Source organism: Eschrichtius robustus, chromosome 1 (genome assembly GCF_028021215.1).
Source record: "Eschrichtius robustus isolate mEscRob2 chromosome 1, mEscRob2.pri, whole genome shotgun sequence".
In the NCBI taxonomy this organism is placed as follows: domain Eukaryota; kingdom Metazoa; phylum Chordata; class Mammalia; order Artiodactyla; family Eschrichtiidae; genus Eschrichtius; species Eschrichtius robustus.
The window spans coordinates 28,667,663-28,689,281 of record NC_090824.1 but is presented as its reverse complement, the minus strand read 5'-3'; the positions used below and the strand labels follow the sequence as shown (position 1 = coordinate 28,689,281).

The 21,619-nt window shown below is 43.0% G+C and overlaps 1 pseudogene; it reads right to left on the bottom strand.

The window, feature by feature from the left end:
- Positions 1-14,097: 14,097 nt before the first annotated feature.
- Positions 14,098-14,992, bottom strand: LOC137776196 (eukaryotic translation initiation factor 1 pseudogene; annotated as a pseudogene).
- Between the last annotated feature and the right edge of the window lie 6,627 nt (positions 14,993-21,619).

Here is a 21,619-nt window from a genome sequence, read left to right as displayed (position 1 = left end):
CAGTCTCTGAATGCTTCTGGATGTCCTTGGCACACAGTCGGTGCACCTTTACGTGCTCCAATAGTATCCTGCATCATCTACTATTGTAATGAGGCAGAACTATTCTAGTGGAGGAGCTAGGAGCATAGGCCTTGGAGTCAAGCTATCTGGATTGAAATGCTAGGTATGCCACTTACCTGAGCTGTGTGACCTTGGGCAAGTCACTCAACCTCTCTGTGTTTCCATTTCCTCATCTGTAAGATGGAGATAGTAATAGTACCTACTAGTAGGGTTCCTGTGAGGATTACATGAAACAATGCATGGCCAATGGCTTAGTGCAGGGTCCGGCACATAGTGAACATTCAATAAATATTAGTTATTGTTATTTCAGCACACTCCATAATCTATTGTAAAGACCAGTCCCCTGTTTTGTCTTCCTCACTCTAAGCATCTTGAGGGCAGAGAGTGTGTGAGAGTGTGTCTCATTCACCATTAAATCTTTGGGTGCCCAGCATAGAACCTGACACATATGGTACTCAGTACGTATTTACTGAACAAATGAATGAATGAATGAATGTCTTGCTCCCTGGTTTAGCTAAGTCAACTTTGCCTGAACCTGATGTTCTCTTTGGATTCCCAAGACCAGTTGTCCCTGCTCTGGCCTGGGCAGGCCACAGCCCGAATCTGCCTATGGCAGCTCTAAATAAGTGGTGTCAATCAAGTTAGAAATACCCCCAGGTAGGGTAGAAGGAAACTCTCTCACACTGTTTGTCCTCTCAGCACCTCCACCTCCCTTTGCTCTAGTTTGTCATGATGAGGTGTGGGCAGCACCCAAACAGAGCAGGACATGCCTTCATGCCTTCAATGAGGGTTTGCTGGGCCACACCCTATTGGGTGCTGAGGATACGGAGGGGCGGGGGGGAGGTGGTAGGGTATGAGCCCTGCCTTCAGGAGCTTCCTGAGGGGTGGCCGGGTCCAGATCTAGCTGGCCAGACAAGGAGATGGGCAGTTCTATCGCAGGGTGCACTCAGCAGACGTCAGGATCTAACCTAGCCGCGTGACTGGGAGCCAGGGCATGAATGCAGGACCGGGAAATCTGGTTCCTAGGATTTGGAGCAAGTCAAATTAGGGCAGCAGGTTAGCCACACTGAGAAGAGGCAGAGTTGAGACCAGCAAAGGTCGGAGTCTAGCAGGTGAAGCCTAGCACCAGCATGGAGGCTTTTATCTGCTTGTTCTCTATTGTTTTCTTCTTCTCTCCAGGAAGGAGGCTGAAGACAAAGAGAAAGCCACTCAAGATTTCTCACCCCAAAAGTAAGGGTGAATAAAGGAGCAGCAGCAGCTACAGGCCTGTATTCAAAAGCAGCTTTGGGTCTCCTGTCAAGACGTGCCTCAGGAAGGCAGCAGCTGTGGGGTTGGATGGTCGGGCCTGCTCCTGGGCTAGCTGCTGGATGCATGGCAATGTGAGAATACTGAGGACTAGGGCATGAGGCCTGGAGCCTGCTCTAAAGCAGCTGTGTGGCCTTGCATAAGTCACTCTATCTCTTGGGCCTCCATTTCTCCACTTAGAAAAGGAAGGTTGGGACAATGTTAAGGATTTCCAACCATCAAATCTAAAGACTTCTTTTTCAAAGCAAAAAATTTCAAAGACTCCACGGGATGGCAGTGATCATTTTGGTATCTGCTGATCAAAAGAAAATGCAAAATAATAAAAACAATCACTTTTATATCTTTTAAAGGAATTTGCATTTTATCAATCACAAGAGCATCTGCTGTCATTTACAAAAATTAGGGGTGCAATATCCTTAAAGGCCCAGAGTCACATCTTTCATGAAAAGCTTCTACCCAAACCCACCAGCAGAGCCTTCATCTTCCTTAAGACTCGTAGAAGTTAGTCACCTATACCTCTGACTTGAAAAATGTGAGGGACACCACAGCACTGGGCAAGTGTTTTTCAAACTTTTACTTATTATAAAGTCCATCAATGATGTTAACATGGTGGAACAAAAATTGAAAGCACAGGTGATGGGTGACATTTGTCACTTTTTGGCTGCCCAGCTTCAGAATCCCTCCCCAGGTGTGTAGAAGACTCCATCTTAAGTCTTAGTGGAAGTTAGAACCCACTGCTCACCTCTCACTACAGAGGCTGAAAACGCCAGACACTTGCTTCCCAGCCTCTTTTATAGGCAGGGCTTAGACATGTGACCTGGACTCAACCAATCAGGTGCAGTGCCCTGGACTCTGAATAAGAGACCACAGAGCGAGCCCCTCAGATAACCTTGTTGCAGTGTGGTGGCAGCAGCTGTGGCAGCCATGTCCAGATCCCAGGGCATCAGCAGCAGCAGGGTCATCACTCAGGCTCTGACCATGGTCGTGGCACAAGCTTACCAGGGTTCTGAGGCCAGGGCAGGACTCTCTGGATAGCTTCTGTGCCACCATTTTGGCCATGCTCCTGGCTGTTTCCCAGCATCCTTGGTCTCATTCATGCCGTGAGCCTGCCTCTCTCGCCTTCCCAGATTCCGTGGGCTACTCAACATCCTTCCCATGAATTCCTCTTCTGCTTAACTCATCCAGAGTCAGTTCCTGTTGCATTTTAAAGTCACAGCCCTGGCCAATTCACAGTCATATGTCAGTCTAGGCATCCAACTTATTTTTGTATTTTGCTTCGGTCACACAGTTCTGAGAAAATTCTGATCATACAGGTGGATGATGTCTTAGTCCATTCAGGCTGTTATAACAAAATACCATAGACTGGGTGGCTTACAAACAACAGAAATTAATGTCTCTGGAGACTGGAAGTCCAAGATCGGAGTGCCAGCATGGTTGGGTGAGGGCCCTCTTCCGAGCTGCAGACTGGCAGAAGAAGCTAGTGAGATCTGTGGGGCCTCTTTTATAAGGGCACAGATCTCAATCATTAGGGCTTTACCCTCATGACCTAATCACTCCCAAAGGCCCCATCTCCTAATACCATCACCTTGGGAATTAAGATTTCAACATATGAATTTTGGGGGCAAAAAAACATTCAGACCGTAGCAGATAGTTATAAATAATAGCAATAAACACCATTACATAGCGCCCACCATATGCCAGGGCCTATTCTAATCATTTTAACATATATTAACTCACTTAACAGACCTCTGAGGTGGGTCTGTTAAAATTAAATTTCCCCTTTTACAGATGAGAAACTGAGGTACCAAGGAGTGGAGTAATTGGCCCAAGGTCAAGGTTTTAAATCAAGGCAGTCCTGCACCAGGGTTTGTGCGCTTAACTCCTGCTAACAGTGTTTTTTCAGTTTGTCTTTTGAGATTAGAAAAGTCTTCAATTAAACCACTTTAGAAGCTAGGAAGAGAAGTGAAAAGTTTTGTTTCAAAGTTGAATGAGTAACTGTCAAAATATCCAACAACTGCTCTTCATCCTCATTGTAAACATAAAAGTCAGGCAATAAACAACTAAAACTTACAGCACGTACTAAACAAACAAGGCAGTTTTATCACTCTGTATTCACTGTTACAAGCCTGGTGGTTTATGGAGCCTTGTGGATCCAGTGCAGGAAGTACTCAGTTCTTCATTGCTCTGACTTTGTAAGCAGCCGTGCCCAGGCTGGCACAAGGCACACCCACTATCAGGGGCAGGCTGTGCTCAGAGACGGCAGGAGGAGCTTGTGCCAAAGTCCACACAAAACTGAGTTTACTAAAAAAATATCACATTGATGGAGGTATGTCACAGGGCACAAGAGTCAAACGAAAGAGCTCCCAATGGCCAAAGCTGGAACAATTTGAGGAACAAAATTAAGTAGCGTCAAATTATAATCCAAAATATAAAATAAATATCCATGAGTCCGTACGTACATACAATTTTTTAAAAACAAAACTTTAGGGAGTTCCCTGATGGCCTAGTTGTTAGCATTCTGGGCTTTTATTGCCATGGCCTGGTTCAATCCCTGGTCAGGGAACTGAGATCCTGTAAGCTGCGTGGCACAGCCAAAGAATAAAAAGAAAAAATAAATAAAAAGAAAACTCTACAGTGGGGAAACCTGATAAACACTACTTCAGGCAGGTGATCAAGGTCAACATCACCAGTCATAAATCATGATGATAGCTTGTACCTTTGATACGATATGATGAAAATTGTACTTTACCTCTGTGAGCATCCTCCCCAAAAACCACAACTCATGAGAAAAACATCAGACTAATCCCAATAGAGGGATTGCAAGTAGGATAAAAAACTTAACTAGTATTCACAAGGTCATGAAAAACAAGGAAAGTCTGAGGAACTGTTACAGCCAAGAGGAGCCTAAGCCATGACTCCTTAATGTAATGTGGTTTCCTAGATGGGATCCTGAAACAGAAAATGGCCATTAGGTAAAAACTAAGGAAATCTGAATCAACAATGGACTATACTTAATAATAATGTCTCAATATCAATTCATCAATTGTGACAAATATACCATACCAATGTAAAATGTTATTAACAGGGGAAAGTGAGAGCTGGGGAGGGGGAGGGTAAGATGAGAATTCTGTACTATCTGCTCAATTTCTTTGTAAATCTAAAATTTTTATTTTAAAAGTCTACTGTTTTAGAAGAATCATAAAATTGACTGCCCTCCCCTCAAAAAAGTTAGCTTACCTGATGATGCAGCTTATACACTTGAAGTCTTGGTGTGCCAAAATTGTCTATTTAATGCATTCACGTTATTATAGACTAAACACTTTATAATAGCAGTTTTTGAAATACTTCAATACTTTTAAAATGAAATTCACATCTTCACATTGCATCCCTTAATCTCCTCAGAGTAGCTGCGCACAGTTTGCTCTGATGGAGGGGAAATCACAGGTAATGTCCTTTGTCCCTGTCCCTAAAACCCTCTGGATCTCTGAGATTGAGGGAAAACTCCATACCTCCAGGCAAAGCATTTCAAAACAACGCAGTAACTTCCCATCCCCCAGCTCCACCCAAGACACTGTGTGAGCAACTGTTTGAAGCCAAGGCTGCAGTTGTCTTTGTCCTGAATTTGCCTGACAAGCCCAGTGCTTCTCGGCAGCGGGAAGGGCAGAAGGCTGGTATGAAGCGGGGCAACAGATGGCCGGGACATGTCCTCTTGAAGCTCAGCTGCCCTGGCCAGCCTGCCAAGCTGTGTACATTTCAAACGTTTGAGGTTCAACCAAAAGAGACGAGTAATGATTTTAAATCACTTGTTGAAACACATGGCTAATCCTTGGGTAGCCAGAGAAGAGCGCTTTAAAAACTCCCTTAAATCCAGTGGGGGGACAAGGAAACTCTGTGTGCTTTCTTGGCTTTGAACCCAAATCAGGCCATCCTGGGGGCAGTGGGCATTTGTCCAGGATCCCAATATGCATCCTGCTTTCTCTGCTTTTGGAAAGGGTGTGATGTTTCGGTATGTGTGTTTGTTTGGGGTGATGGTGAAGAGGGCAAAGGCTGTTAGCAGGTAGGTTTGGATCCTGAGAAATTATGCACCCTGGCATTTGCCTGTGGTCTGAAATTGGGAGATCTCTAGGTTCACTTGCTTCATAAGTTCAGTCAGCTCTATTTCCCTGTCTGGGTTCAGGTCTGTCTTATTTCTTGACTGGCTTACACGAACAGTCTCCTACAGTTGCTTTGCAGTCCTGTGTCGTTAGAATCTCCTGCTACATGCGTCATCTCCACTATTATATACAGCATCTCCCATCTTGAATATATCTTTCCTTGCCTCCTCATCTCCCTCTAGCTACTGCTCCCATTTCTCCCTTTCACCACAAAGCTTCCTGAACTAGTCATCTGTTCTCCATGGTTCAAGTCTTCACTTGCTGTTTACTCACCCGCTCCTACTCTACTACTGAAACCTCTCTTGTCAAGGTCACCAGCAACTTCTATGTTGTAAAACCCAATGAGCCTAACTCTGTCCTCATCAAACTTGACCTATCAGGAGCATCTGACACAGGTGACCACTTCCTCCTCCTTGAAGCACTCTTCTTTCTTGGTTTTAATGGTGATACTCTCTCCTGGTTTTCCTTCTATTTCTTTAGCTTCCTCTTCTCAGTCTCCTTAGCAGGCTCCTCCTCCTTCTGGTTGCTCCGTGTTGGGGTATCTCAGGGATTGGTCCTAAAACAGCTTCTAGTCTCTTTCTAAAGCTCTCAAGATGATCTCATTAGGTCCCAGAGCTCTAAATACCACCCGAATACTGACGACTCCTGATCTTACACCTCCATCCTTGAACCCAGACTCAACTGCCTGCTTTACATCTCTACCTGGCTGTCTAATAGACACCTCAAATCATATATTTCCCAGATGGAGCCCTTGATTCTCTTCAATCTTGAACTCTCCCCCTCATCTCTCCCCTCTCACCTCTTTAGCATCTTTATCCATCCTTTTGCTCAGGCCAAGATTCTAGAAGCCACCTTTCATTCCTCCTTTTCCCTCATCCCCCACATCCAAGCCATCACTATGTTCAGTCAGTTCTACCTCCAAGACAATATACCTAGTCTACTCCCCTCTCTTTCTCCCCATCTCCACAGGCACCTTGCTAGTCTAAGCTGCCATCATCAATCACCTGAACAACTGAAATAGGCTCTTGCCTGACCCCTCTGCTTCACAGTGGTACCTCCCAAATTCACTCTCACATTCTCATGTGAGAATTAACATGTAATTCAGTGATATTCAGTCATTCTTTCGTTCAAGAAATAGTTATTAAGTGCCTAATATGTACAGGCAGTGAACAAATAGACAAAAGTCTCTGCCCTCAAGGAGTTTACAACCTAGTGGTGAGAGATGGGCAATAGATATGATAAAGTAAATTATGTGATATGTTAGAAGATTGATAGATGGTATGGAACAAAATAAATCAGAGTAAGGGGATCCCAGGAAGCATATGTTTTTGTTATGGGAAGTTGTTATAATTTTAAATAGGGGAGTCAGAAATATTGGATCTCTTAAATATCATTTCCCACTAAAGGCGTTCCTAAGAGAAATGTCTGATTCCAAATCTGGGCTAAAAAATGTGTAAGATGAGTCTGGAACATTTTGTTACATCAGAAAGCAAAGAGGCTAACAAAGACCTCAGGGATGGCATCACAAGGACTCAGAAGTCAAGTTCAGGAGGCTCCCACTGGCCAAAGATGGGACAATTTGAGTGTCTAAAAGAATAATGATAACAATGGATCAAGATACATATGCGTCAAAATCCCTGAGTCCATAATGATGCTTTGAAAGGAAAGAGCACAACTCATTGGTTACCTCTGGGGGATGCTAGGGAATCAACTATTCTGAAAACTAGTAAATGAAACTGGTAAATGAAAGAACTGCCTTTCCTATATGAAAGGTAAATGACCAGGTAAATAGTTGGTTTCCTATATGCCCAGGTAAATATTTGGTAAGGGAAAGTTTCTCTTTATATACATATTCCATCTAAGAAACAAAGAAAGAAAAATAGAATTAGAACACCACAATTTTACAAGCTCTAGGGAAATAATCAATCTAGGCCATGATCATCAACAGCTGCTAACGTTGCAGATACAGAGCCAGGAAGATATTATATGCCTCCTGTTAGATGGGCACACTGCCTCTTATAAAGTAGTTAGAGATGAACTTCAGATAAATAATAAATAATGTTTAGTATAAATAGGTATCAAATAATCCATGAGATATACTAAAAATTATTCATTATTTATCTGAAATTCAAATTTAACTGGGAATCCTGTATTTTTATTTGCCAAGCCTGGCAACACTAGAAGTAGTCTAGCCAAAAAAGTCTAAATCTGATTAAGCCTCAAAATCTAACTACCAGGAAACATGATGAGACAGTGAAATATGTTAAAGGACACCACCACGGCAGTGTCATCAGCAATATGCAGACTGTGAGGACAGACTGCCCAATTTTTTTCAACAAATAGGTTTTCAACAAATAGGGGAGAATGGGGGAGGAAGGAGGGAGGCAGGAGAGAAGTTTATTGGATTCTGATTCAAAAATCTAGGGTAGGTGCAGCCACTATAAAAATGATCTGGCTTATGAAGTCCACATTACTCTGACTCCCGGCTTGGTCTCTGGTCTCACGTCCCCTGCCTTACACTTTACAGTCCGGCAGCACCAGACACACTGAATCAAGGCAACAGAAGAAATCTTGAGACACTTGAGATCAAGTCTTGTTTTACTAAGCCAGGTTGCAAGAGGAAGGGTCATGTGGGGAGGAGAGAAAAAGCTAAGATCCTGCTTTGGGGGTGAGACGACGTGAGAGACGGTTTGGGAAACAAGCAGAGATGCTTTAAAGAGGGGGTGATCAGGAAGTTTTATTGGTGATGAGTGGTGTATGCCCCTCCTTGGCCTGCTTGTGGAAGGCCTTTGGAGCACGGTGATTTGGATGCTGGCCTAGGTCTTCAAGGTATAGCAGGGTGGCTCAAAGTCCTGGTTACATTCAGGCTATATCGCACCAGGTTCTGTTTCTATCTCTTTCCCTACCATGAGCCCCTCAACGGTAGAGACTGTGTTTCCAGCTTTGGCTTTCCCACTGCCTGTCAAAGTGCCTGTCATTTCATACGTATCTGGTGAATAAATGATTGAATGAATGATTGAATGAATGAATGAATGAATGAGTGATTCACCCTTTGCAGAGATGGTTGTCTTCTTCTGATATACCAAAATGTGGTTAATAGATAAATTGCTTCATGAAACACTGATTTTAATCTTTACCATTTCTATACATCATAAAGGAATATTTTATTTTTTATAATAATATTTATTCTTTTTAAAAAATTTATTTATCTTCCTTTTTTTGGGGGGGGGGCTGCATCGGGTCTTAGTTGCGGCACATGGGATCTTCATTGAGGCACACGGGATCTCTTCGTTCCAGCGCTCGGGTTTCTATCTAGTTGTGGTGTGCGGGTTTTCTCTCTCTAGTTGAGGCACACGGGCTCCAGAGTGTGTGGGCTCTGTAGTTTGCAGCACGTGGGCTCTCTTGTTGAGGCTCGCACACTCAATAGTTGTGGCACGCGGGCTTAGTTGCCCCGCGGCATGTGGGATCTTAGTTCCCAGACCAGGGATCAAACCCACGTCCCCTGCATTGGAATGTGGATTCTTTACCACTGGACCACCAGGGAAGTCCCATAAAGGAATATTTTAAACTGAGAGATAAGGGTCAGCTCACCGAGGCAGAAGCTCAGGACATTCTCCCAGGCATATTGAGATCTTTTTCTCAGTGATGAAAAGCCCAGCTTGCTTCCTGTTCTCACTTACATCTTCAACTCTGAGCGTTGGCTGTATATATGTCTTGTGACATGTTATGTCAGCTGTGATGAGGCTCACATCACAAGTAGATGACAACCTTGGAAGAAGATCCCTGGACAAGTTCTCACTCTGGGAAGTACTGGCTGTTTTGAAAGTTCTGAGCCTTGAGCTAGTCACCATCTATTTACTCAAGAGTAATAGCAAGAGAAAGAAAGAAGAGATAAGGAGGAAGAGGAGAGAGAAGATCCTGCTCCTTCACCTGCCCCTTTATCGAGGGCAAAGGAAAGACAAAGAAAAAAGATGAGGGCAAGGCTATTGAGTGTGGACCTTAAGCTTGAGATAAAAGGGTCTCCTTATTACGACCAGGATGTCATAAGCATCTTTCAAAATATCCAAATGACATTGTTCTTCCACATCATCACCTTCTGAGTTATGAAAATATCCCATTGGTATTGTTAGTAAAAAAAAATTTTTTTCTGAGGTTTTTAGGGGAAAAATAAAGACCTAGACTTTTTTTTTTTTTTTTCAGTTTAATCATACACCTCATTCCCCAGACATGGCTGTGAGGACTCTGGGTTGTCCAAAAACTCATCTCTTCCTTCAAGGATAGAGGTTTGTCACCACTGAGGATATGCTATGAGTTAGGTAGGCGTGACTCAGTGAGGAAGCCTGGAAGGGTCAGCGGCAGTGGAGCCATGTGAGGCTGCCCCTGGGCAAGCAAAGTCCTATCTGTCCATCAATGACATGCAGCAGGTATGCAGTAAGGGTATGATGAATGAATGAGTGACTGAGAAAGACTACCAATGCATATGGAAGTGTAAGTTGGGCAACGTGTGTGAAAAACTAGAAAAAAGAAGTCCAATTTTTTCATTCTTTTGGTCTCACGTTGAACCTGAAAATGGCATTTCCAGGTGCTTCTCCAGGAAGCCATACCACGGGAGTAAGAGGATTAGAGCCAGCACCTGACTCTATCCGGACACTCCAGCACTTTCAAAAACAGCACCAGAGTCCTAGTGGATTTGAAAAAAAATTTAGGGAAAAAAAATGCCAAAATTCTGCCCTTCAAATAAAGACTACAAACTGTTTTTTGTGCACACTGATAAAACCTCAGCCTTGGGAGGTTGTATTAGTTTCCTAGGGTTGCTGTAACCAAGTACCACAAATTTGATGGCTTAAAACAATAGAAATTTATTGTCTTACAGTTCCAGAGTCTAGAAGTCCAAAATCAAGGTCTCAGAAGAGCCACAGTCCCTCTGAAACATGCAGGAAAACCCCTCCTTGTTTCTTCCTAGCTTCTCGTGGTTTTCTGGCAATCCCTGGCACTCCTTGGCTTGCCGCTGCATCTCTCCGATCTCTGTCTTCATCTTCACATCGCCTTCTCCCAGTGTGTCTGTCTTCACATGACCATCCTCTTATAAGGACACCAGTCATATTGGATTAGGGGTCCTTCCTACTCAGCTATTACAACTTAACTAATCACATCTGCAATGACATCTTTCTAAATAAGGTCAGATTCTGAGGTGCTGGAGTTAAGATTTCAACATACGCTTTTGTGGGGAACATAACACAATTCCTAACAGAGGCATTTTTGGAACATGGTACAAGTAAAACAGGATTCAGTGACTCAATTGACCCAGAGAACCAAATTGTTACCTGCTTGGCCACTACCTTCTGAAAGTCAATACAAATCATCAGGCTCCAGTTGATCCAATTTCCCAGTATATTAGCCAAGACTGATTGGCCAAACCTTTCTGTCCTGCTGGTTTTTAGAACTCTAACTCCAGGGTCATGCTAAATGTGGGTCACTCATTTCCGGGAGACAATATTTCTCTGCCTTTTCTTCCTGAGCAGAAACTCTATGATCAAAGATGCATCACTAGGGCAAAAAAGTCATTTACCTGTCAATTTCTGGCCCTTTGTGGTAAGAAATAGTTTGAGTTCCAGGGTTGGCAATGCCACTGATGCTATATCAATGCTTCCCATTTTTATTTACATCATGACGCACAGTAGGGGTTGGGGGGAAAGGTAGGATTTATAAAGCCTGGGGAAAGGGACAGGGCCCCTCTAGCCACCGCAGGCCCTGCCCAGCTTTCTAAAGACTAAGGAGATCACCACCTCGGGCCACCCGGCACCTAGCTACTCATGGACACTGGGAGGGAAGCCTGGGTCTAGACAATTGTACTCAGATGTCACCTTAGAGGCAGGACTCTGACTCCACCACCACCATTCCCCCCTCAGTGGATCTTCATTTGGTGTCTCTAGACTTTTTCCTCATATGCACGAACACCTGACTCAACTGAATAAAAGGAAAGAACTGACCTAAATTATATCACCTCCATGAAGAATGACCACAGTTCTAATTCCTTAGGGGAGGAAATTGTTCACAGGTAGAATAGATCTAAGGTGTCTAAGATGACAAAGCAGCCCAGTGCCTGGTCCAGGATCAGAGCTAGAACCCATGACCACAGTCTTCTTCTCCAGGTTGGAGTCCTTCCTCACGGGTGATGGAGGTCTCAGCACAGAAGCGATGGCTGGTTTGTGAGCAGGGAATGGGCTCTTATGAAGCCTCTATCCTGGATTGTCAGCTTCCCTAGGCTGCAGTTTCCTGAAGTAGCAATATCTCCTGAAAGGCACGGATACCTCTCAAGTGCCTCCTCCCCCAGGCAGCCCTCCTTGACCATCTAGTCTGAATCTGGTGACCCTTCTCTGTACTCTGGAACTCACTTTCACCATGGCACCTATTGTGCTATAGACTGACTGTCTCTCTTCCCAGGCTGCAAGCTCCTGGCTTTTACATTCCTTTTATTGCCTACAATTAGTCCCAGGTAGGCACACAATCTTACTGAATAAAATGAGTGTCACAAATCACTTTGTGGGCAGTGGATGACTAGTTCCACAAGCCAGCCTCCTTAAAAACCACACAGTTTCTGCTTGGTGCCCTTAACCTCTCCCTGTCTGCTCACACCTGGTTCCAGGCAGCTATAAAATTGGCTGTGCTCTTAAACTCAGGAAATACCCTGGCTCCTCCTCCTTCCTGCCAAGCCCTCTTGCTCAATTCAGGTTTCCTCAGTTTCCATGGGTCGCCACCTACCAGGATCTTCCCACTGAGAAGTGACTGTCTTGAAAGGCACTGGTGACACCTCTGCCCATGGGTGTCTCCTCCTGCTCGTTCCTCACTCCTCCTTTGCAGCTCGTATGTGGGCCAAGCCTGGCCACCCCACCCAGGTCAGTACCTGGGGCCTCGGGCTCCTGCTTATCAGGGAGAGGGTATCGGGCTGTCATGGAGGTGACCTCCATTCACCTATTCATTCATTTATTTATGTCTCTCCTAATTTATTTATGTATTTACTATAACAGCTTTATTGAGATATAATTCACATAACCATAAAATCCACCCCTTTAAAGTGTGCAATTCAGCAGTTTTAATGTATTCACAGAATTGTGCAACTATCACCACAACCTAATTCCAGAATATTTTCATCAACCCTGAAAAGAATCCCCAAACCCATCCCCTTCCCATTCCCGCCCCCCCAAGGCCTTGGCAACCACTAATCTACTTTCTATCTCTATGGATTTGCCTATTCTAGACTAGCTATGTCATATAAATGGAATCATATAATACGTGGCCTTTTATATCTGGCTTCTCTCACTAAGCATAATGTTTTCAAGGTTCATTTACCGTAATATTTATCAGTAGTTCATTCCTTTTTAGAGATGAATAATATTCCACTGTAGAGGCACAACGCATTTTTATTTATTCATTCATTAGTTGGTGGACATTTGAGTTGTTTCCACTTTTTGGCTATTTGAATAATGCTACTATGAACATTCACGTGCAAGTTTTTATGAAAACATATGTTTTCAATTCTCTTGGGTATATACCTAGGAGTGGAATTGCTGGGTCACAAAGTAACTTTTTGTTCAACTTTTTGAGGAACTGCTAGCCTGTTTTCTAAAGAGGCTGTACCATTTCACAGTCCCACTAACAATATATGAGGGTCCAGTTTCTCCATATCCTTGCCAATACTTGTGATTATCTGTATTATTTTAACCATTCTAGTGGTATGAAGTGGTATCTCATTGTGGTTTTGATTTGCATTTCCCTGATGGCTAATGATGTGGAGTATCTTTTCATGTGCTTATGGATATGTCTATTTAATTCCTTTGCCTACTTTAAAAATTGAGTTATTTGTTTTTTTATTGTTGAATTGTAAGAATTTTTAGGGACTTCCCTGGTGGTTCAGTGGCTAAGACTCCATGCTCCCAATGCAGGGGGCCCGGGTTCGATCCCTGGTCAGGGAACTAGATCCCACATGCCTCAACTAAAGATCCTGCATGCCACAATGAAGATCCCAAGATCCCGTGTGCTGCAACTAAGACCTGGCACAGCCAAATAAATAAATAAGTAAATAAAATTTTTTTTTAAAGAGTTTTTATATATTCTGGCTACAAGTCCCTTATCAGATATATGATTTGCAAATATTTCCTTCCATTCTGTGGGTTGTCTTTTCACTTTTGTGATGTTCTTTGAAGCACAAAAGTTTTTTTGTTTTTTGTTTTTTTTTTCTGAAAACAAGTTTTATTTAAATAAGGGTTTAAATACATTACATAACATTAAAACTGAAGGGGAAAAAAACCCCCCAAAAAACCAAAAATCAGTTTGTTACTTCACATGGCATTGGGCAGCTGTTGCTAGTAAGTTGCGAGCTCTACAGCTACATGACTGATACATCGGTTTGAAATTTGTTCCCTTGTCAAAAGTTTAACTCTGATAGAAGGTTGGCCTCACATTCTAGTTTGGACATCGATCAGCTAGGATATGTCTGGTCAAAAAGACCTTGGTGGCAAGCCAGATGTCCTCTCACCTCAATAGAATGAAGGTGGCTGCTCTAAGCTCTGCCCACCTGGTCACGTTGGAGATACCAGGGGATCTTTCCCCTGATGATCAAAGACTCCCTCTAGCAGTACAGCTGCCGTCGCTGCCTCACCCCATCCTCCACTCTCAGCTTCACCGAGGGCTGTTCAGGTGGCGACATTCTCTTAGGGCAGGGAACTCTGTAGAGGGATTGCTGAGGAGCTTCGGGCCAGACATAGCCGTCTGTGATCTTGGGGCTCTGGACTTGGCTGAAACATCACTGTTATTGCTTTGTTTCAGGCTGGACACTGCCAGGTGCCTACTGCTTGACCTCTGTTTAAATGAGGGACTTCAAGACTAGACAGCATGGCTCTTTTCAGTTTATTGCATGAAGGAGTTTCCCTAGTCCAAGTTAAAAGCAGACCCCAAATGGTTACATTACACAGACTGTGAGGTTTTTAAACTTGTGACAAGGGACAGAAGGAAAATTCTACTCATTGCAAGGAAATCCTCACTTAAGCTTCAGTGAGCCAGAAGCACTTAAAACCCATGATCCTTCAGCTGATCGTCCTTAGCCAGTCCAGTCTCTACGAGGAACTGGCATATGTTCTTGCGCTGGTCACCCTGTAGCTGAATTACTTCTCCATATTCTGGATGCTCAATTACAGTACCATTGCAGGCAAATTTCTTCTTAAACGCCTTCACTAGTTTCTTTTTATCGTAATCATCAGCGATCCCTTGGACAGTAGTAAGGGTCTTCCTGCCGTTCCTCTGTTGAATTCTTATATGGATAGGATCCTCAGTGCCAGCAGGAAGCAGATCATCACCCTTACTTGCATCAGCAAAGGGGTCGAAAGAGTGGAGGTTCTGGATAGTGGACATACGATACGATTCCTTTTCCTGGGTGGAAGCGGCCTGCGGAAGGCGGCGGCTGGAGAAGGCAGGCGGTGGGGGGCGGGGGGGACGGAGCGTCGGGAAGCGAGGGGGCTCAAGGGGGAGGCTGCTGAGTCCTGGGCGGCGGCTCAGTGACTGGGACCAGCACAAAAGTTTTAATTTTAGTGAAATCCAATTTATTCATTTTTTTCTTTTGTCACTTGTGCTTTTGATGTGATATCTGACAAACTATTGCCTAATCCTCAGTCATGAAGATTTACTTCTCTGTTTTCTAGGAGTTTTATAGTTTTTAGCTCTAACATTTAGATTCACAATCCCCTCCCTTCATTGGTTTATCATCTCCCAAAGATAAATGCATTTTACAGCACATTCGTTTGGTGTAATAGTCTCTGCATCATCTGTTGCCTTTATACTGTGATGAGACACTTCCTTAATAAGGTTATTCATATTTAGTTGTTCTGTGAAACTGACATTTACCTTCAACAACCTTTGGCTTCCATTATGTCAGAAACAAACACATATGTAATAAAATATGTTTTCCAGACTCCAGTCAGGCTTTGCCCTGCCACAGAACAAGACTGGAGACATCCTAGACATTGAAAATTTTGGAGGTAGTTGGAAGCTTGGTAGGTTAAACCAGAACAGATAATCTCCTGTGACCTCAATCCAGAGGAAGAAGGAATATAAGTGCAGAACTCTTCAGCGGGGGGCTTGATGCTTGGCAAGCTGTTACCTCACCATGAGCCCGACCACCCAGGGCCCTTTCTGCGTCTGTGGCTCATTGTTCCAGTGGTTTTGATTATTCAATTCAGCCATTATCTGAGCCATTGTCTGCCAAGATGTTTGGGTTTGGAAATCCCTGATTATGCCTCTGAGCAAATGATAGCACATTTTCTCTCAAATCTTGCATTCGTTGCTCTTTGACAGTTGGTGACAAAATTAGTCTTAGTTTCCTTGGACGTTGGTTTTGTATGGTTGTTGATCTTCTTCAAATGGTATGTTTGTTCCCCTACTTGTCAGCGAATCCTTCAACTTATTATTTATTTGAATCCCTTCTGAAACAAGAAATAAATTCATTAAAAAAAAATCAAACTCTACTTTTCATCTGGTTAAATTTCCTGGGATTTAGATTTAGCACAACTGGAAGAATAGTGCCAAAAAGAAAGACAGTTTAAATCCAACGTATCTTTACTTTACCCTTTTTTGAATCAAACCTCCCCCAAATAATGTAATTAGCAAGGGCTACATTTATAAATTTCTACAATGAGATAATTACCTTCCCTAGGGAGAAGCAGCTAAAATCTGGCCATCCAAAGTCTTCACTTTCTAGTAAGCCAGCCCACACAATATGCAGACAGACAGCTTGGTCATTCTTCCAAGAGAGATTTTGAAGCTGATCTGTGATTATCTTCTGTTATCCAATAAATGGAATTAACATCCATCACCTAGGAAGCCACGTGTGGGGAAACCTACAAAAGACCACAGGACACATAAGCTCTTGGCTGTCAAGACTCCATGCCATTTCGAGGTGTGGATCCAAAGATGGGCTTGGCTTCCTCTGCTGTTGATTTGCTCCTAGAAATGCCAGGCCCTCCTGGTCAGAACAGAACCAGACCCGAATCCCAAACAATAGTATGGAATCTTGTCCCCTCTCACTCGGCATCAGGATGTTCTTTAACAGAAATAACTGGGTTAATAACATGTCTGTAAATATCATTTAATATTGAGCCCTTAAAAGATACCTATGAGATATTATTGATCTAATTAAAAGGAGCAGCTATAAAATGGTATGTATATACGATGGCCCTTTTGGTAAAGTGTTTATATATGTTTTTAAAAGTCTAGAAAAGAGATACATTAAAGTATTTTCTCCAGATAAACTACAAGTTTTCCACTTTATACTTCAAAAAAAAATTGTAATGAATACATTCTACTTCCATAATAAAAAAAATAATTGGACTAAATCTATTTTTTTAAAAAAATAGGTCTTACCCTGAACTCAAATGCATGTTCAGAATTTTTAAAACATGTGGCAAAGATTACATATTCGAATCTGCTACTCTGCAGGAAAACTTAAAAATAATCAGCCTTTAATGGTGGAGAACCAAGCCAAATGTCTGCTGCTCAAGCAGGCAGGGCCCAGCCCTGAATTCCAGGTCACAGGGCAGTTTGCCAGGGCAGCTGGCTCATGGTGCTTCTGCCCCCTGCTGGATAACTTAGGAAAGGGCAGTCTCAGGTCTAGGGAGTTTCTCCAGGGCTAAGGCCATGGAGAGATGAATGTTTAAGAGCCCAGTGACACTTGGAAAAACTGGCCTCATTCCTCAAAACTATTCTGGAAGGTCTTGCCACAGGGAAACTAATCATGTAGCAACCCATTCATGCTCCCTCCCTCCTTTTTTAACACATATATTTATTTTTTAAATGTCCCAAACCTCATTCTAAGTATTTACATGTGCATAGAACTTAGATTTGTTTTTGTGCCATGCTCTATTTTATAGTATAAATTGTATTGTATTGTACTTTTATTCTTTGACTTGCTTCTTTCACCTATCAGTATATCCTGGCAGGGTCAGGACTAGGGTGAGGCAAGAGAGACCTGTATGACCCTGATAATGGCTTCCACATTTTGTGCCCTTTGCCAGTACATACAGGCCAGCTTCACTCTTTTTGACCCCTAAACAGTATTCTATGGTATGAATAGGCCATTATTAACCATTTCCCTCTTGATGAACCTTTAGGTCGTTTCCAATTTTTAGCTATTACTGAAATACTATGTTGAAATACTTATAGATGCCTCCTTGTGGATATAGTCAAAGTTATAATTTTTTACTTTATGGTTTGTGTATTTTATATCTTGTTTAAGAGGCCTCGCCTACTTTAAGGTTACATAGTGTCTTCCTATATTTCCTTTTCTTTCTTCTTTTTTTTTTTTTTTTCATTTTGGACCTCAGGTGCAGAGTTGAGTTCATCATATTCCTCACCTCTTCAATTCATACTCCACATAGTTGTCATTAGTCCATATAAGACATTTTTTAAAAATTCCCTTTTATCCCCATTTTCCACTCCCATTCCCCCTGCCCACCCTAGACAGTCCTTCTGATGTGTTTAATAGTTATGATAGTGTTTGTATGTTTCCTTCTAAAATATGTAGTATATATATGGAATATTTATATAAATGATATTGTGCCATAGACCTTATTCTATTTCTTACTACTTTCCTTCAACACTGTTTTACAGGCTGTCCACATGGCTGTGGTACATGCAATTTCTTTTTTTTTTTTTTTTTAATTTTATTTATTTATTTATTTATTTATTTATTTATTTATTTATGGCTGTGTTGGGTCTTCGTTTCTGTGCGAGGGCTTTCTCTAGTTGCGGCAAGTGGGGGCCACTCTTCATCGCGGTGCGCGGGCCTCTCACTATCGCGGCCTCTCTTGTTGCGGAGCACAGGCTCCAGACGCGCAGGCTCAGCAATTGTGGCTCACGGGCCTAGTTGCTCCGCGGCATGTGGGATCTTCCCAGACCAGGGCTCGAACCCGTGTCCCCTGCATTGGCAGGCAGATTCTCAACCACTGTGCCACCAGGGAAGCCCCCACATGCAATTTCTTGCTCCTAGTTGCTCTACTCATCCCTTCCCCCAGTAGTGAGCCCCTGGAGCCTTCAGATCCCATTAGCACAAACAACCCTGCAAGGGACAACCTCATGTATGGTTGGTCCTATGTGAGAAGTTTTCTAGGGTGTATTTCCAGATTGCTTACCTTTTCTTCTAATACGTTTTTATTTATTTTTTTCTTCTATTCACATGTTCATCCACATTTGGTTAGTCTGTTTGAGCACATTTAGCTTTTGCTATGATCTTGACTCGATTCATTCTTGAAATTTTCTTTCAGCAAAAAACATTCCTAATTTCCATTTTGATCATGTTTCTTTGACATTGTTTGAGCTAGGGTTTGGGGTGGGGACGTGTTTGTTTTGTTTGTTTGATTTGTGTTAGATGATAATAATGTGACTTGGTTTGGGTCCCTCCTAAGGCAAAAGTGAAACAAGGACTTTGGTGACAATAGTTTGTTTGGGAGGATATTCCAGGAAGACAATGAGGAAGAGGGGAGAGTGATACAAGGGAGAAGAGAAAGCCAATGAAAGATGCATTACTGAGCTGAGATGCATTCACTGTGGGCAATTGGCACAATCTCCCTGGAGACCCTTTGAAGAACCATATAAAAACCACCTAGAATTGTCCCTCTGAAGAATGGGAGGTTGGGACATTTATCCATTAACCTTCATTCTCCACTGGCTGAGAGTTGCCCCTTGGGACAGACAGAGACACACACACACACACACACTCACACACACACACACACACACACACTTTCCTGCTGTGGCCGTGCCTGCGAGTAGACTGAGCAAGCTTCCAAGCTAGGAGCAAAGCTGAGTGACTCGCTGGTGCTTGAGACGGGAGGCCATCAGCATTCACAGGAAACTTGACTTTCGGCTGCCCTGTGGGTGTGCACGTCTTCGTCTGCCAACTGCTCTCTGACCCGCTTCTTTCCCTGCACTTGCTATTCATGTATTGACTACATCTGACCTCTCTGTCCTGACCCAGCAAGACCCCCTCAAACCTCTCCCTGGGCTGGACCTATTACAGCATTCCCCCTGCCTCCCTGGCTTCAGGCCTTCTGCTCACCCCACTGTCTGGCCTTCAGCAGAACCCTCTGAAAATTTGGCACTTTCCTCCCACCCAGCAGATGTGCCCTTTTCATTTCTCTCTCCGGCTTCACTTTTACTCTCTTTCCCTCCTCTCTCCGCTTTTACACTGTAAGCCTGCCAGGATCCCCAGTAGCATCAGTGAACCCTACTCAGATCATCTGCTTACCTGCTCTCACAGAAAGTGCCCATACTCAGCTTCAAATAATAAAAGTAAACAGAACAATATCTAATACTATTTGAGCACTTACTAAGTAGCAAACACTGTGTGAAATGCAATTTAGTCATTTCCTTATTTTATCTTCACAACAACAATCTCATGAAATAAGTACTATCACCATGTTAATTTCACAGACAAGGAAGCTACCTTGGAGGAGATGACTTACCTAGCTGATGGTGATGGTCTTCAAGTGTGGGCATCTGGCCTTGAGGATTTCTTTTTGACCACTCCAGTTAGCTCAGACATTAACTTCCAACTGACCCTGGGAGAAGGGACTTCACTTCCTGTGCCTGGTTTTTGACTTTTCAAGTAGAACTGTCGTTATGGTTCCTTTTTTTTCCCCTCACAAGATTATTGAAAGTATGAAGTGATATTTTTTTAAATAATCAACATAACAGCTTGGCTATTTTTTCTTATTTGTTTTGTTTTGATTTTTGTTTGTTTTTTGTTTTCTTGGTTCATGGTGTTACCACTATGTGACACTTTCTTCCCAGGGCCAGCCCTAATGGATTTCTCTCCCAGCCTCCAGATACCTGAAATTCTACAATTAGAAATTTATTCATTTGATGTCAGCACACAGTTCTATGGGAGAGGATAGGGAATAATACTTCTCAGCCATTCCTACCTTAGCATGAGTGAATTTATGACCTTTTCTGAGAGCTAGTTTTGAGAGAGGAGATAGGGAAGAAACATGAATGCACTAAGCCTGGGTTAAAGGGAAGCCACACTAGGTCATCACCCTAGAAAAGCTCTTGCACCTGTGCACCAGGGTTTACATACAAGAATGTTCTTGGCAGCTTTGCTCCTAGTAGTCTCAAATTGGAAACAACCCTATCCATCAAGAATAGAATGGAGAAATGCATTGTAGTGTATTCATACAAGGGAATACAATACAGCAATGAAAATGAGTGACCTACAGCTACAAGGCCAGTGACTTGTTTGAATCTCACAGACATAATGTTGAGGGAAAGAATGTTGACCCAGAAGTATGTATTCAGTAGAAATCCATACATGTAAAGCTTAAAGATAGGTGGTAAGATTATAAAGAATAAGAGGGACATTACTATCATGAATGTCAGAATAATAGTAATCAATTCTAATGGGGAGGGAGGTGGTCGTGACTACCACGTGTCAGGGGACACACAGGGGCTTCTTGGATGCTGATAGTTAGTATTTCTTGAACTGACTGTTGGTTACGCAGAGAGTTGCTTTACAGTTATAGTCAGCCCTCCAGTGTCCATGGATGTGGAACCATGATCCAGAGAGCTGACTGTACTACACCATTTTATATAAGGGACTTGTGCATCCGCAGATTCTGGTATCCGTGGCGAGTCGTGGAACCAATCCCCAGCAGATACCAAGGGACGACTATTAGTAAACTGTTTTATCTCCCTCTTTTGAAAAACAAAAAGAAAGGAAGGAAGGAGGGAAGGGAGGGAGGGAGGGAGGAAGTGCAGGAAAGCCAGCCCCCCAAAGCAGACCTCATTTCTTTGTATAGCTAATCCAGACAGGTTCTAGGAGACCTGGAGAAGAAGTGGTCGGGTTTGGGACAGGTGGCAGAAGGCTCTGTACTTAGCATCTGTGGATATTCAACTGCACTAGATACTGCCAAACAGTTTTCCGAAATGATTTAACCAATTTATTCTCTCACCAGCCAAGAGTTCCCATTGTTTTGCATCTTCACTATCATTTGATACTGTCGATTTTAAAATTTTTGTTTCTTTTGTAAGATGTTTATAGGTATCGCATTATTGTC